Source organism: Onychomys torridus, chromosome 1, assembly GCF_903995425.1.
Source record: "Onychomys torridus chromosome 1, mOncTor1.1, whole genome shotgun sequence".
NCBI classification, from domain to species: Eukaryota; Metazoa; Chordata; class Mammalia; order Rodentia; family Cricetidae; genus Onychomys; species Onychomys torridus.
Window position 1 is genome coordinate 120,162,792 of NC_050443.1, and position 13,799 is coordinate 120,176,590.

Sequence of the window (13,799 nt, forward strand, 5' to 3'; positions counted from 1 at the left end):
GCAGTGTACCACTTTTCCTAGTTACTTTCCAAAATGATCAAAATGTTTTGTATTTGTTTAATTCTGTAAGCACACAAGCTTAGGACTCAGGGGAAGGGACAGTCCCTTCCCAAGAACAACCCTCACCCAGGATGGGATTTTCATAACTTGTCTTCATAAACTGATGGGATCTTCACAAGCATCAAGAGACAAAGGTGTGAGGTCCTCAGGATGCAGAGGGGTTTGCAGGTCCACTGTGTCTGTGGTATGCCAGGGTACTTACACTGTGCTCATTCGGCACACTGTGGCAGCTATTAGCAGAGCTGGACACAACCACACACAACCAGGTTGTGTCCTGTAGTAATAGTTAATTTTAATGGCCAACTGGACACAGTCTAGAATCACCTGGGAAGAGTCTCCACGAGGAACTGTCTAAATCAGGTTAGCTTGTGGGCGTGTCTGGAGGGGGGGATAATTGTCTTGTTTACATCAATTAAAATGGGAAGACCCAGACTGAAGGCAGGCAGCACTGTTCCATGGTTTAGGTTCTGGACTACCTAAGAGTGGAGAAAGTGGGCTGAGTATTAGGCACATGCATTTTTTTTTTCCTTCGTTTGACTGTGGATGTGATGGGACTGGCCATCTCAAGCTCCTGCCTCTGTGGTTTTCCCATCATGATGGACTGTCCCCTGGGACCACACACACTAAAATACTCTTTCTCTGTTACAGTTACTTTTGCCGAGTGTTTTATCACAGCAACAGGGGTGAAACTGGAACACCTGTCCTCCAGTACGTGTCCTCCAGCCTCTGCACAGCCCTGTCTGGTACATGGCTCCTTTCTAGCCTTGTTCCTGACATAGCTACCTCCCAATCACCCACTCCTATTGCAGTCTCTGTCCCGGCTCATGGCCTTCTTGAAATGGGTACTTAACCCTGCCCCTGTCTTGAGAGGGAGCCTATCCCGAGAGAGACAACTTCTCCCAATGGCCTCCACATCCTGGGACTCACACTCAAGGTCAGCCTAAGGGTCCTCCTGCCACCCCCGGCCCTGCCTTGCCCTTCTGACCTCTCCTTACTCCTTGGGTATGTCCTTCCCACTTCCAGCAACCAACTCTGAAGATTGTGGGGTTGACAGAAGCTGGGGAGGGACCAACCAGAGCCCAGCTTAGGCCCCACTGTAGCATCCTCTACTTCCCCCTAGCTCCCCAAGTCTCTCTTCTCACACCAGATCATTTGGCTGCCCACCTTTAATTAGAGGCCTATAAAGACCTCTCCTCACAAGGTGGCCCACATCTTGGGGGAATAACTGTCCTGTAGGCACAATGTAAGTGCCACATGTAGCTTGGGCTATCTTCCGGGCCCAGAACCCCAGGAACTTCCCCTTGTCTGGTCACTCTGCTGTTCCAAGTAAGAAAAACACATGCCAGACTCCCCTGTCCCCAGGCTGCTGAGTGTCTCAGTCCATCTCCATCTTGGCACCTGTTGTCAACTACTGGGAGATACATTGTTGTCTCTGCTTAGCTGCCAACCCTCTCCCTCCCATATCTGCCCCCAAAGTAGCTGACACTGACCCCTACATCCATACTTCCCCTCAGCTCTCATCTTACTGACCTTTGGGCCTGGGCACTATGAGACTTCTTTCCATTGTCTGTCTTCTAACGCCCTTCATTTCGACCATGCTGCTCCTGCCCCTTGGCAGACTTTCCCGGTGTACTGGGTGGCTTTGTGTGTCAACTTGCCGCAAACTGGAGTCATCAGAGTAAGAAGCCTCAGCTGAGGAAATGCCTCCTTGAGATCCAGCTGTAAGGCATTTTCTCATTTAGTGGTCAATGGGGGAGGCCTCAGTCCAGGGTAGGTGGTACCATCCCTAGGCTGCAGGTCCTGGGTTCTATAAGAAGGTGGACTGAGCAAGCCAGGGGAAGCAAGCCAGTAAGCAGCAATCCTCCATGGCCTCTGCATCAGCTCCTGCCTCCAGGCTCCTGCCTTGTTTGAGTTCCTGTTCTGACTCCCTTTGGTGATGAACCGCAATGCTGAAGTGTAAGCCAAATAAACCCAACTTTCCTTCCCAACTTGCTTTTGGTCATGGTGCTTAATCGAAGCAATAGAAACCCTAACAACTAAGACACCCAGGATGCCCTCTCCTCTCCCATCCCTGATCCTCTCTTTACTGATGGGAACAGAGTCCAAATGCTTTCTTAGCTCACCCCAGGCTGGCTTGGGGTGAGGGGTCCACCCCAGCTTCTGTGTAGAGAAAATGCATCACTGCTCAGCCTTGCTCCCCATGGCAAGACTCAACAACACCCATGCTGGTTGTTGATTGGAGTGAGTCTACAGGTAGGAGCTGTGGTAGAGCTATCACCATGTTCTGCCCATAAGTGACTCAGCCCACAGCACATATGTCCCAAGTACATTGCCAACATCCCGTCTTTCTTCCTCAGCTCCCATGTCTAATGGCCAAGGTTCTGGAAGCTATGTCTACCTATGGACTCCCTTTGCTCTTAGCATACCTGATGGAAACAAGGGCCTTCTCAATGACACATATCCCGGCCTGGCCCCCTTCTCAGTGTTCCCTGCCAGAGGACCAGCCATAGGTGAAGGTCCTCAAGGAGGAACCTAGGGTTCCAGAATAGCTGTGGTAGATCTGGCTTGAGAATGGGATGCAGTGGGAAGCCCAGCCTCTAAGATGGAGGCATGTTCACTATAGCAACTGGCCTTCCCTACCTGACTGAGACCACCCTGGTACAGCTTTGCCAAGGCCACCACAGAAAAGTCCATAAGCCACGGGCTTTGACAGCATCTGTTCATCATCTCGTATTCTGAGACTGGAGGTCAGAGGTGGCGGCGTGGTCATGCTGGCTCCTCCAGAGGCCTCTCCCTGGTTTGCAGATGGGTGCCCTCACACGTTTCAGTGCCCTGATCATTCTTCCAAGAAGAACCCCAGTCAGATTGGATCAGAACCACCATGGTGACCTCATTTACCATTATTGTTTTTTTTTTTAAAGGTCTGAGCTTCAAATATAGCCATGTTCTGAGAAGCATATGAGGTGTCAGGGCTTCAGCATGTGAGTTTTCAGGGGATACAGCTATCCAGTACAGTCCCCAGGGCCATCACCTCCCCACACTCCGGAACCTTAGGTGCCACTCAGAAGTTCAGCTTCCTGCCTGGCCTCCAGCCCCTTGCCTTTGTCTTTCTGCTTCTCTGTCTAACTCCCATCTTCAAAGACATCCATCAGCAACTGAATCACCCCCAGACCATTCCCAGGGCTTTGCTCTGCCATGTGCATGGCCCATGGTGTGGTTCCCCCACCTCCAGGTGGGTCCTCCCACCTCCTGTTGCAGCCTGTCATGCTCCTGAGAGTCAAGATGTACTGTTGATACCCGATGACTTGGCCCGGGGGGACCTTGCCTCCTTGCTGCTGGCTGGGGCTCTGTAGAGACCCAGATGGCAATCTCCATGTCCCCTGGTTCTGCCTGTGCTTTCTACCAAAGCTGCCAAGGAGCCATCATCAAAGTTGGCTTGTTTTTTGCTTTCCTGTCTTGGCCTGTCCATATCCTTGACCTCATACTTCAGACTGTTCCTAGTTCATCTTATGCCCCATCTCCCATCTGTCACCCATCTGTCACCAAGCCTGTGCTCCTGACCTAGTCTTCTCCCAGAAACCCCTTTTATGGACCCAACTGTCCATGTTCCCTGGGCCATGTGATCTGAAGCCTCCAGAGAAGGCCTGAATCCCATCTTTCTTACGTTTTCAATGCTTGAGACTGAACCTAGGGTCTCACATACGCTAGACAAGTACTTCTACCATTGAGTTCTTTGTGGTTATTTGAGACAGAGTTTCACTAAATTGCCTAGGCTGGCCTTGGATTTTTGATCATCCTGCCTCAAGCCTCCCAAGTAGCTAGAATTGCAGACTTGAACCCCCATCTTAGCCTTATAAGAAAATATCTCTTTCTGGGCACTGGATTTTTCCCTTCTTTCCCTCTCCACCCAGTTCCCTCCAAGAACCTGGGAAACTTTACAACAGGTCTGGCGCAAGGACCAAAAGCAATTTCCTGGTGTGCTTAAGTCTGACCGCTTTAGATGATGCCATCCGGCAGTTGATTTTTCTAACTGGGTAAAAGAGCCACACAAGGCTACTAAGGTTTTAAATCAGGATTAACTATTTTAACTAGTTGGTTTCCTGAGGTTTTAAATTGCAGCCAACATGGAGAGTCACAGATCCATCTGATCTTAGCCCACACCATGCTTGAGTGGGATAAAATGGCGCCAAGCAAAATCTTGTGCCTAGGGGCTGAGGGGACGTTTAAACAAGATCCAGATGGCAGCACTTGGCGTCCACAATTACAATTTGTGTGGTAAGATATATAGACTCAACTTTCTTGGTTAAGACCACAGAATTCCTTCCTCTGTTTCTTTGCTATTTGGCAGCCTAAGCCATAAGAACCATCTCCTATAGCATGCTAACATAAGGGTTTTTTTTTGTTTTTGTTTTTTTTTTTTTTGAGAAATGGGTGGAATTGTTCACATTTAATCTGTGTTATGTGTAGATCCCAGGGGGACTTGTGCCCTGATGGAGAAGGGCTCACTTTATCATGGGGCTGAGCCCATGAGCAGAAAGTAACCATGTGTTTTGTCACCATCTTGGCTAATGACATCATAAAGATGGTGAATGCCATGTGATGACCAACTGGCATAAATCACAATGGTGGCACCTGTAAATTTCCTGGTACCACTGAGCCCTCAGGGGATTACCCCTTTTACATTATACTGAGGAAGTAACACCCGATCTCCACAGTGTTTGTTCGTTCTAGGTTTTTATTTTGTTTTGTTTTAATTTTGACTCATTGCTTTAGAGGGAACTTAAGAGTTTTCTCAGTGCAAGGGCAGTGGTGGTGCATACTTAATCCTAGAACTTGGGAGGCAGAGGAAGGCAGATCTCTGTGAGTTCGAGGCCAGTCTGGTCTACAAAGTGAGTTGCAGGACAGCCAGGCCTACACAGAGAAATCCTATGTCTCGAAAAGAGCTGTCTCAGCCATGTGCCTCCAGCACTCGCCAGGTATCAAAAGAAGCTGACACTTTGAAGTGGTTTAGACTTGCAAAGCTCATGTGAATTCATATCACCCCACAGTGAAGTCTTGAAAGCACAGATCTCAGGGTGTGTAGGCTAGTTTTATGTCAACTTGGCATAAGCTATAGTCATCTGGGAGGAGGGAGCCTCAATTGAGAAAATGCTTCCATAAGATCTAGCTGCAAGGCATTTTTTTAATTAGTGATTGATGGGTGAGGACCCAGCCCATCGTGGGAAGGGCCATCCCTGATCTGGTGGTCCTGGGTTCTAGAAGAAAGCAGGCTGAGAAAGCCAGGAGGAACAAGCCAGCACCACTTCCTGACCTCTACATCAGCTCCTGCCTCCAGGTTTCTGCCATTTGAGTTCCTGTCCCGTCCTCCTTCAGTGATGGACTATGATATGGAAGCACAAGCCAAATAAACCCTTTCCTCATAAACTTGCTTTGATCATGGTGTTTCATCATAGCAATAGTAACTCTAACTAAGACACAGGGGGAACCAAAAGAATACATTGCCACATGCTAGACAAGCTGCTGCCAGTGGGCAGCTACAAGAGCTGGAAACAAAGAAGAATCCATCTGCTTGGGCAGGAGGCTGGCGATAAAGGCTATGATGGCTCTTAATGGCTGCTTTTGGTGCTTAGAACCTCCAAGATTATTTGTCTCTAAGCTGTTCAAGACTCCTTTGCCCCGTGCGTGCTGTCCATTTATTTTTGCCCCATTGTGCCCTGGCAACCTATGCATTTGTTTTCACTTTCTAGTTGTTTTGGCATATGCAGGCTAAGTAAAAAGATATTCGGATGCTGTCTTTCTCTAAGTTAGTGTAGATGTTTTCAGTGTACTGTATTCTGTGAATTGTGGATACTTATTCCAAGATTGTGTGTGGTAAATTGTACTAGGCCTTTTTCAACTCAGGCAGCCTGACTGATAGATAGTCATCTTTTAAAGGAGGAAATCACCCTGAGTGCTGTATGCTTACTGCCTAGTTAGATTGAGAAATGGGGATTGATAGATTACAAATGTGAAGGGTCAAAGATAGTGTTTGAAGGAAACATAGGAAGTTTACTCCATAAGGGAGCCAAAATCCTCCCTAACTTGTACAGTCATTAGAAGCTGACTGATTGCTTTTTTAAAGCCACATCTATAGGCATGGGTAATCTAGAGAGACTGTCTTCCTCATGGTGGCTAATGAGGAAAGGGGAAGCTATAGGTATCCAGGCCCATATCAGCAAAGTGACTAGGTGATAGGTGTCTCCTTTCTTCCTAGTCACTCATGAGGAGAGGAATAAGAGCTAGGAACTCTCCAGCAGCAATTATATTCAAACCACCACAGACCCTCTGTCTAAAGATCTCTCCATAGTAACTTCAGCATCACAGTTTTAACAGGGACTTCTTGGTTGAGTTTTGCTGGATGCTGTAAGCATAATATAATGATGTTCTGTTGTGTATCTGCTGCTTCTCTGAACCTGCTACACACACTCATTCAAAACCAAAAGTGTGATTATGGCAGTGACTCTAGGCAGCATATAAAGACTGCCTAGAGGTTTACCTGAGAACTCTGAAAGCCTAACAATTAATTGCTGATATACAAAGACAATCTTTATATGATGACCACATCCTAGCTTTATGCTGCACAGCAGCCTTGAATGCCTAGGACAGACTGAAGAAGTAGGAAAGAAAATCGAGTCATTTACTAAAGTTATACAGGGCCCCAAAGAAACCACTGATTTCTTACAAAGATTGACTTCAGCAGTAAATAAAATGATACCACATTTAGAAGCTAAACAAATAATAATTGAATTTCTGGCTTTTAAAAATGCTAAGGCACAATGAAAACGGGTAATTAGGCTGTTAAAGGCAAGGTCAGCACCCTTGGAGGTATGGATCTGAGATACAATCAATATTGAATCTCATGACCATGATGATGCTTGGATAGGTGATTTCCAGAGGTTTGAAGAAAAATAATAATGTCAAATGTTTCAGTTGCAGTAAACATGGTCACCTAATAAGGACTGTTAACAGGGCATTCCTACAAACAGTTTTTTTTTGTTTTTGTTTTCAAGGAATAATTCCAACAGAACATCCTTCCCTTCTGGATTGTGCAGAAGATGTGGCAAAGGCAGACATTGGACTAATGAATGTATATCAACAAGGGACAGACAAGGTAATCCCTTATCTTTGCCATTGGGAAATGCCCTGCGGGGCCTTTCAAAGGCCCCCATGTCAAACTCCATTCAGTCCTTTCCTGTTATTGTGGAAGAAACTCCTTCCCAGAGCAATGAAAAAACCCAATACCTATTGTAAGAAACCATACTGCTCTGAATGATAGAACAATTATAAAAGATAAAACAAAAAAATCAGGAGAAACCATAAATCACATGGATAAAGATTAGATTTGGAAACTCCCCAAAGTTAGAGTTAGGGGAGGGTTTTGTTTTTGTCATTCCAGGAAAAGAAAAACAACCATATTAAAGAAATTAAAGACCTTTGGACAAATAAGCATCCAAAGAAGAAGAGAGAACTACCTGGAAAAAATTACCAAGAAAAGGAATAATCTGATCTAATTCGATCTCTGAAGTCTCAAAAGGATGATGGGATCCCACAATGACAATTCCACATGAACTATGATAATGCTACCAAGCTGAAAAACACCACAGAGCATTCAGTCTGAGGATTTGTGGAGACAGGATCAGCTGAGGAGTTGGTGAGGTGAGAAGTAGCTGTGGCTTTGTTTCCTCTGATCTTCAGGCAAGCTTTATTTCTTAGATTACAAATATCACCACAATTAATAGTATGACAATTAATAAATGATTATCATATTTATTTCTTTTGCTGTTCAGCCTTCTTTTATTCAGGTGGTGTCGCACAGCTCTATGCTAAGCCAAACCATTGCTGTCTTCATAAGATCATCTGTGCCTGCTCACAAGAGGGCTAATGCTGGGTCTGTTGACTGTTGATGTTCTTTCATAGAAGGGGGTAAATAATGAGAGTCATTGGACCATCATTCTGAGTATCTAGTCTCTCTCCTGGACAGTTTTGTGCAGTTCTGCCCTGATCACATTGCCCTCATGATTTGGGAGAGGATTTAGAATATGTACACTGAAAAAGATGGGGGAGGGGGAGGGAGGAGAGCACCCTTGTGCAGCTATGGGAAAGCCATTCTACATACTGGGTGAAGACTTTCCAGTTTGGCTGCTTTGGGGAACCCACATTCCTGTCAGTAACCCCTCACCCATGGTCAGTAAGTAAGCCCAATAAACTCATTGATTCCCCAGAGTGAACTTTGATGAAATTTAGTTTGTTATTGGAACTTTATAAAGAGGGAATAGCTGTTGCTTAATAACCGCCCCCTCCCAAAAGAGAAATTTGTCACAACAGATAGTAAATTCACTTATTAGTGCTATTATGCCTCATGGTATTTAGAAAGAAAACCAGTAAACAAAAGAAAATGTTAGAAGGATGCAAACATGGAAGTTGTTTTAGTAAAGAGAGATTTATATATATGAATGGCTATTATGTTTCCAGAATGGAAAAGACTAGAAAGCTTATATAAATTATGAAGATTTGACCAAATTACTTAAGATATATAATGGATGAGACTTTGAGATGATGTATATGATATTAAAGTTTCTAAGGTCAAAGAGCATCAATATAAGGACTAGCTATAATATACTTCTTGTCAAAGTTTATTTAGAAATGTCTGGCTTTTTAAATATTATACAGTACTTAAAAGTAGCAGTTTAGTGTAACCGATCTTCTGGATGTTCAATAACTGTGCTCAGAGACTACACTAATGTGGGTAAAGGGATTAACAGGGAGAATATTTTCCCCTTGTCCTCCAAGATCAGTGAGGTCCCAGTGGTTTGTGGGCTATCTATCTCAAAATGTTCTGTAAGTGTGGACAGTCACCTGTTCTCTTCGCAGGGAGGCCATGGAGACCCCATTCAGTGAATTCTAACCAGCATCCAGCCTACAAAGAAGAAGGTCAACACCGAGGAAGGGTTTCCTCAGTGCTTGCAAGGGAAGCCACAGGTCAAGCGAGGCCTTTGACTTGTCCTACACAGATGGATAACTGGTAAAGAAAAGTTCGAGGAGTCAGATTCCTTTCAAGCCCAAGTAACCCCTGAAAACCATATCCTCATCTGGCCTTGACAGTAAAAAAACAGGAATTAATACTGGCCACCTGCATGGAGTGGCCAAAATGTCCACATTCAGTAGAAAAATACAACCAAAGACCAAGAGGAGTGGTAACAGTCCAATGGATCACACTCCCCAGACTAGACGCACACACACCCCTGCCCCCTGCCTTACACTTCTCCAGCTCCTGGGCTTCCCTTCCCCCAGCTTCTCTCTCTTATATAACCCAGCCATTTCAACCACAAACTCCTTTTGCTCCCTCTCCTCAGCCTCCTCCCTCTTGGCCGTCTCTCCTCTTTGTTCTCTTTCTCTTCTCTTTTTCTCCCGCTCTCCACTCTCCCCCTTTCTATTTCCTCTCACGGCCCACTTCAGTCTGCTGTTTAGTTTAGTTTAGTCATGTTTAGTCTACTACTGCCCTCCCTGCTATGGACTCTTCCAGATGCCTCTGGCTGCACTCTCTTTCATATCTACAATAAAAACTTTCTCTTCAGTCATACCTTGGAGAGGTCATGTCCTCACTTTATACATCTGGTGCCAAACCCCTGTACCCCAGTTTCTTTTGGACCCGACAAGCTGGAAGATGCCAGACCAGTCATCAACCCAATCTCATAATGGCAGTTAGGGTTACTGCTTCAGAGGGAGGAGGGATAAGAACAGGAGGTAGAAACTGACTAGGCAGTGTAGGGTAAAAAGATCCCAAAGGAAAGTAACCAGTTTCTTTCTTGACTAGAAACTAGAAATGTCCTTAGGACTCTTGGCAGCTTCCTCTTTGCCAGAGACCAAAGATACCAAAAGTGTTTTGGGATCTCTGATCTTGTTCCTAGGTACTTCTAGTGTCTTTAGAGGGTAGAATAATAAAGTAGCAATGAAGCCCTGTTAAGAGAAAACCCTTCCTCCTCAAAAGAATAGGATCTCTGACCTAGACACAGACTTAACATTCCAACAGGGCCTGTGTTGGTTAAAATGGAGGAGATTGCTGGTCGGCGGAAGAATCAGGAGCCATGGCTACCTTTCTAGAGCTTTATTGAGAGAGAGAGGGAAAGAGGGAGAGAGAGCAGAAAGAGAGAACAGAGAGAGAGCAAACCCAGTTTTTAGGCTGGGACACCATGGCAGGCTGGTGATATAACTGAGGACATAATCCTTACAGCCTGGTCAGTCTCCTGGTCAAAGAGGCACCCTAGGAAGATGGGTTTACCTTAAGCCATGTTAGGGAAATAGATGTAATAGTTAATGCTTTTGAAGGCCTAACTATGGCTTGAATCATCTATTGCTAGACAGGTACATGGGCCCCATTTCAGTGTCTTCCTATAAGATGGGACAGAAAAAGAAGGGCGACATCATAATGAGTTTGAAGATCAGAATGGTTAAAAATAAGGAGGGGTTTGTAAGCAATATCAAATTAGTCTTTTCTTTCAAACACTATAAAACTTGTGTTTAGGACAAGGAATGCAAAACTTTTTATCTCCCCCACCCTTATGCAAATTGTTTAATTCCCTGACTCAGTAAAACGTTTGTTTACACAAAGGCTCCCTGCTGCATTCCAGGAATTTGATGGCCTGGAGCAGTGGCCCTTTTCCCTTCCTCCTCCATTCCCTGTGTGCCAATTCTTTTCAGACCAGCCAACTAAATTAAGACACGGGTCCAGCCAATGGGGGAAAGACCCTTCGTTACCTGAGTCAGAACAAAAGCTAAATTCACTTCCTGTTCTCTGTGTTCTACTTGGAGCACACCCTCTTGACCGGTAGTGAAGTTCACCCTGCCCCAGCATTACAGTGGGAGTGATAGTCTCTTTCTTTGTGACCCTGAACATATTTCTAACAGTACCCAGCCATCCTTTCCTTTAAATCCCACAAAAAGAAATCCCAGACTATAACATGGGACCCTCCATGTTATATAAACCTCCACCCTCCAAGCCTGCTTTTCACAAGCCCGCTGGTGAAAGCTTCACATGGGCTCACCATCCAGGACCTGGGTGTCATACTGTCCCTGGGATCCCTTATTCAAGCGAGACCATTCAGTCTCCAAAATATCACTCTCCTTATCCCCTCACTCTGGCCACACCTCTGCCGTCCTGGGGCCACCTCAGCAGCCTGCCTGCAGTTGTATCTTCCACTGGGAACAAACCAGAAGTGGACTTTGCCCAGCTCTTCTTCCTGCAGTGGCCTTTGGGAGGTATTTCCAGTTCTAAAGGCTCTAGGTGATCTGCCTGGCCTGCTTCCCAGACATTCTCCTCAGCAATGCCTGTTCTCCCTGTCTTTTCAGGCAGAGCAGATGCATCCTAGGCCAAGCTCTTGAGCCTCCCTTGTTTTATCAGGTCTTTTGTCCCTGGACACTGTATCAGGTAGAGACACAGGAGCATGCCCTGGTCCTATGCTGCCCTTGAAGCTTGAGAAATCAATGACTCCAAGTGAATGAATGATGTGTGTAATCTGGGGTGATGCGATGCTCAGGGGGAAGGGCTGTGTCTGTGGGCTTTTGCCAACAGGGAGCTCATACAGCATTCACACACACACACACACACACACACACACACACACACACACACACACCATAGATAGCCAAATGGCCAGCACTTCCTACTAGAGGACTCTATCTCAGCACTGTTGCTGGTTCTGATGGAACAGAGGAGATAGGAGAGAACAGAGCCCTGGAAGGGATGGGGAGGACTGTCCTGTAGCCCTGGGAGGGGCTAGACCTGTTTGTTTGACTGACACAACAGAGGTCAGCATTAAGTGTTCTGTAGATGGGGACGAAACTATCATACACATAAATGTGATCAAATGCCTGACAGATACAATGAAATGAATAAACTATTTATTTTGGCGCTTGCTTTTAGGAACATTTCAGCTCATCACAGCAGGGAGGGCAGGGTAGAGAGTTTCCTTTCTGGATAGTAAAAACTTGTGCTAGAGATCTCTCACATAGAGGTTGTCACAAGCACACGATATAAGGACAAAGTTGGTGCCTTAAACAGTGTTAGAATGTATTAAATAACAAGACCTTTTTATATGGTTTAGTGGTTTCAATAACAGCAACTTGCCAGGCAGTCCCACCTACCCCGCAGCCTGGCTGAAACAAATACAGGTTCTATTTTCCTATCTTAATTGTTAATATTAACTCTCAGATTACCCCCACAGAGCACATGAGAAATGCATCTATATCTATGATTGCATATGCAGTTTACAGATTGAATGCAAGTCCCAGGCTCCAGCAGAGTTCAAGAGACTTCAGAAGTAGGCTGTGAGAGGTTTGTATTGATAAGATAACCAAGCAAACCAAGGCTGGAGAGAGCAGCTGCTGCAGCCAAGGTGTGAGAGTAAAGCTGTGGAGTCCAGGTGTGAGACAAAAGACCCAAAGGGGTCTGGAGCAGGGAACTGGTGGTTCAGGTCCAAATGGCAGACAGTCAAGGACATGTCAAGAGCAGGGGACCAAGCTGACTGAAGCTCCTGAGACAGTCCAGGATTCCTCTGCTTGTCAGTCCTTGACATACATACTCGGTATCAGATGATAGGTTGGTGGGGGCCATGCCATCACAGTGTTAAGTGTCCATCAGTTTGTGGGGGCCAGGTGAGGACGTCCCACCCTTTCCTTGGCATGGCATGTTTGATAAGTTCTTGGGCCTGGTTTGCCTGATACCGTTTTAATACACTCATTTGCCACTATGGTGTTTTCAAAGCACCCTCTATATACGTATAGTGTGGCTGGCTCCCTTTCTGTTCCCAGGGATAAGTCATTTGTCTGTCTGTACTGGGTAGGTTGTACCTGACAGATGGTGCAGATTCTGAGTCCACCCAGGGGCTACAGTTTTTCTTCTCCATCAAAATGGAGTCAAAAGCAAAGTTGCTTGTGAAATGGTGTCTCCCAGAGCAATGCACAGCCACCACTGTTTTATACAATATGGAGTCACTTAGAGTAAGGGCACAACCTGACCTCAACAGAGGCTGATTAGAAAGTAGAGAAAACCCAGAGACAAAAGCAGAGGGGATCTGGAAATTTCTGCCCTTACTGACCTACTTCTGTCAGAGACTGGCCCCACCTCCCAAAGGCTTCATAGCATGTGTACAACAGCCCACACAAACACCCTTTAAAATTACCACAAAGGGCTGGGGATATAGCTCAAAGGTACATCCTTTGTCTAGCTTGTGTAAGGCCCTGAGTTTTATCCCAACAACAACAACAACAACAACAACAACAACACACACACACACACACACACACACACACACACACAATGTCACAAGTTAGGGACCTAGCATTCAAAACATGAACTTGTGAGAGACACTTTGATCTAAACCCTAAGAGTAATGGACATATTTCTCTCATTCTGGAGGCAGCAAGCTAGACAGGTAGAACAGGCACTGCTGGGCTAAGTGGGGGATATTCCCACGGGCCTCTAGGCTTCAGTGGGGGTGGTGACCCCTGTCTTGTAGAAACATCACCAACTTCTGCCTTTTTGACTGTTGCTTGCTCTCTCTCTCTCTCTCTCTCTCTCTCTCTCCCTCTCCCTCTCTCTGCCCCCCTCTTGTGTGTGTGTGTGTGTGTGTGTGCCCAAATTTCCTCTTTTTGTAAGGACACCAATCATATTGGAGCAGGCCCTTCCCCTCAATGACCTCATC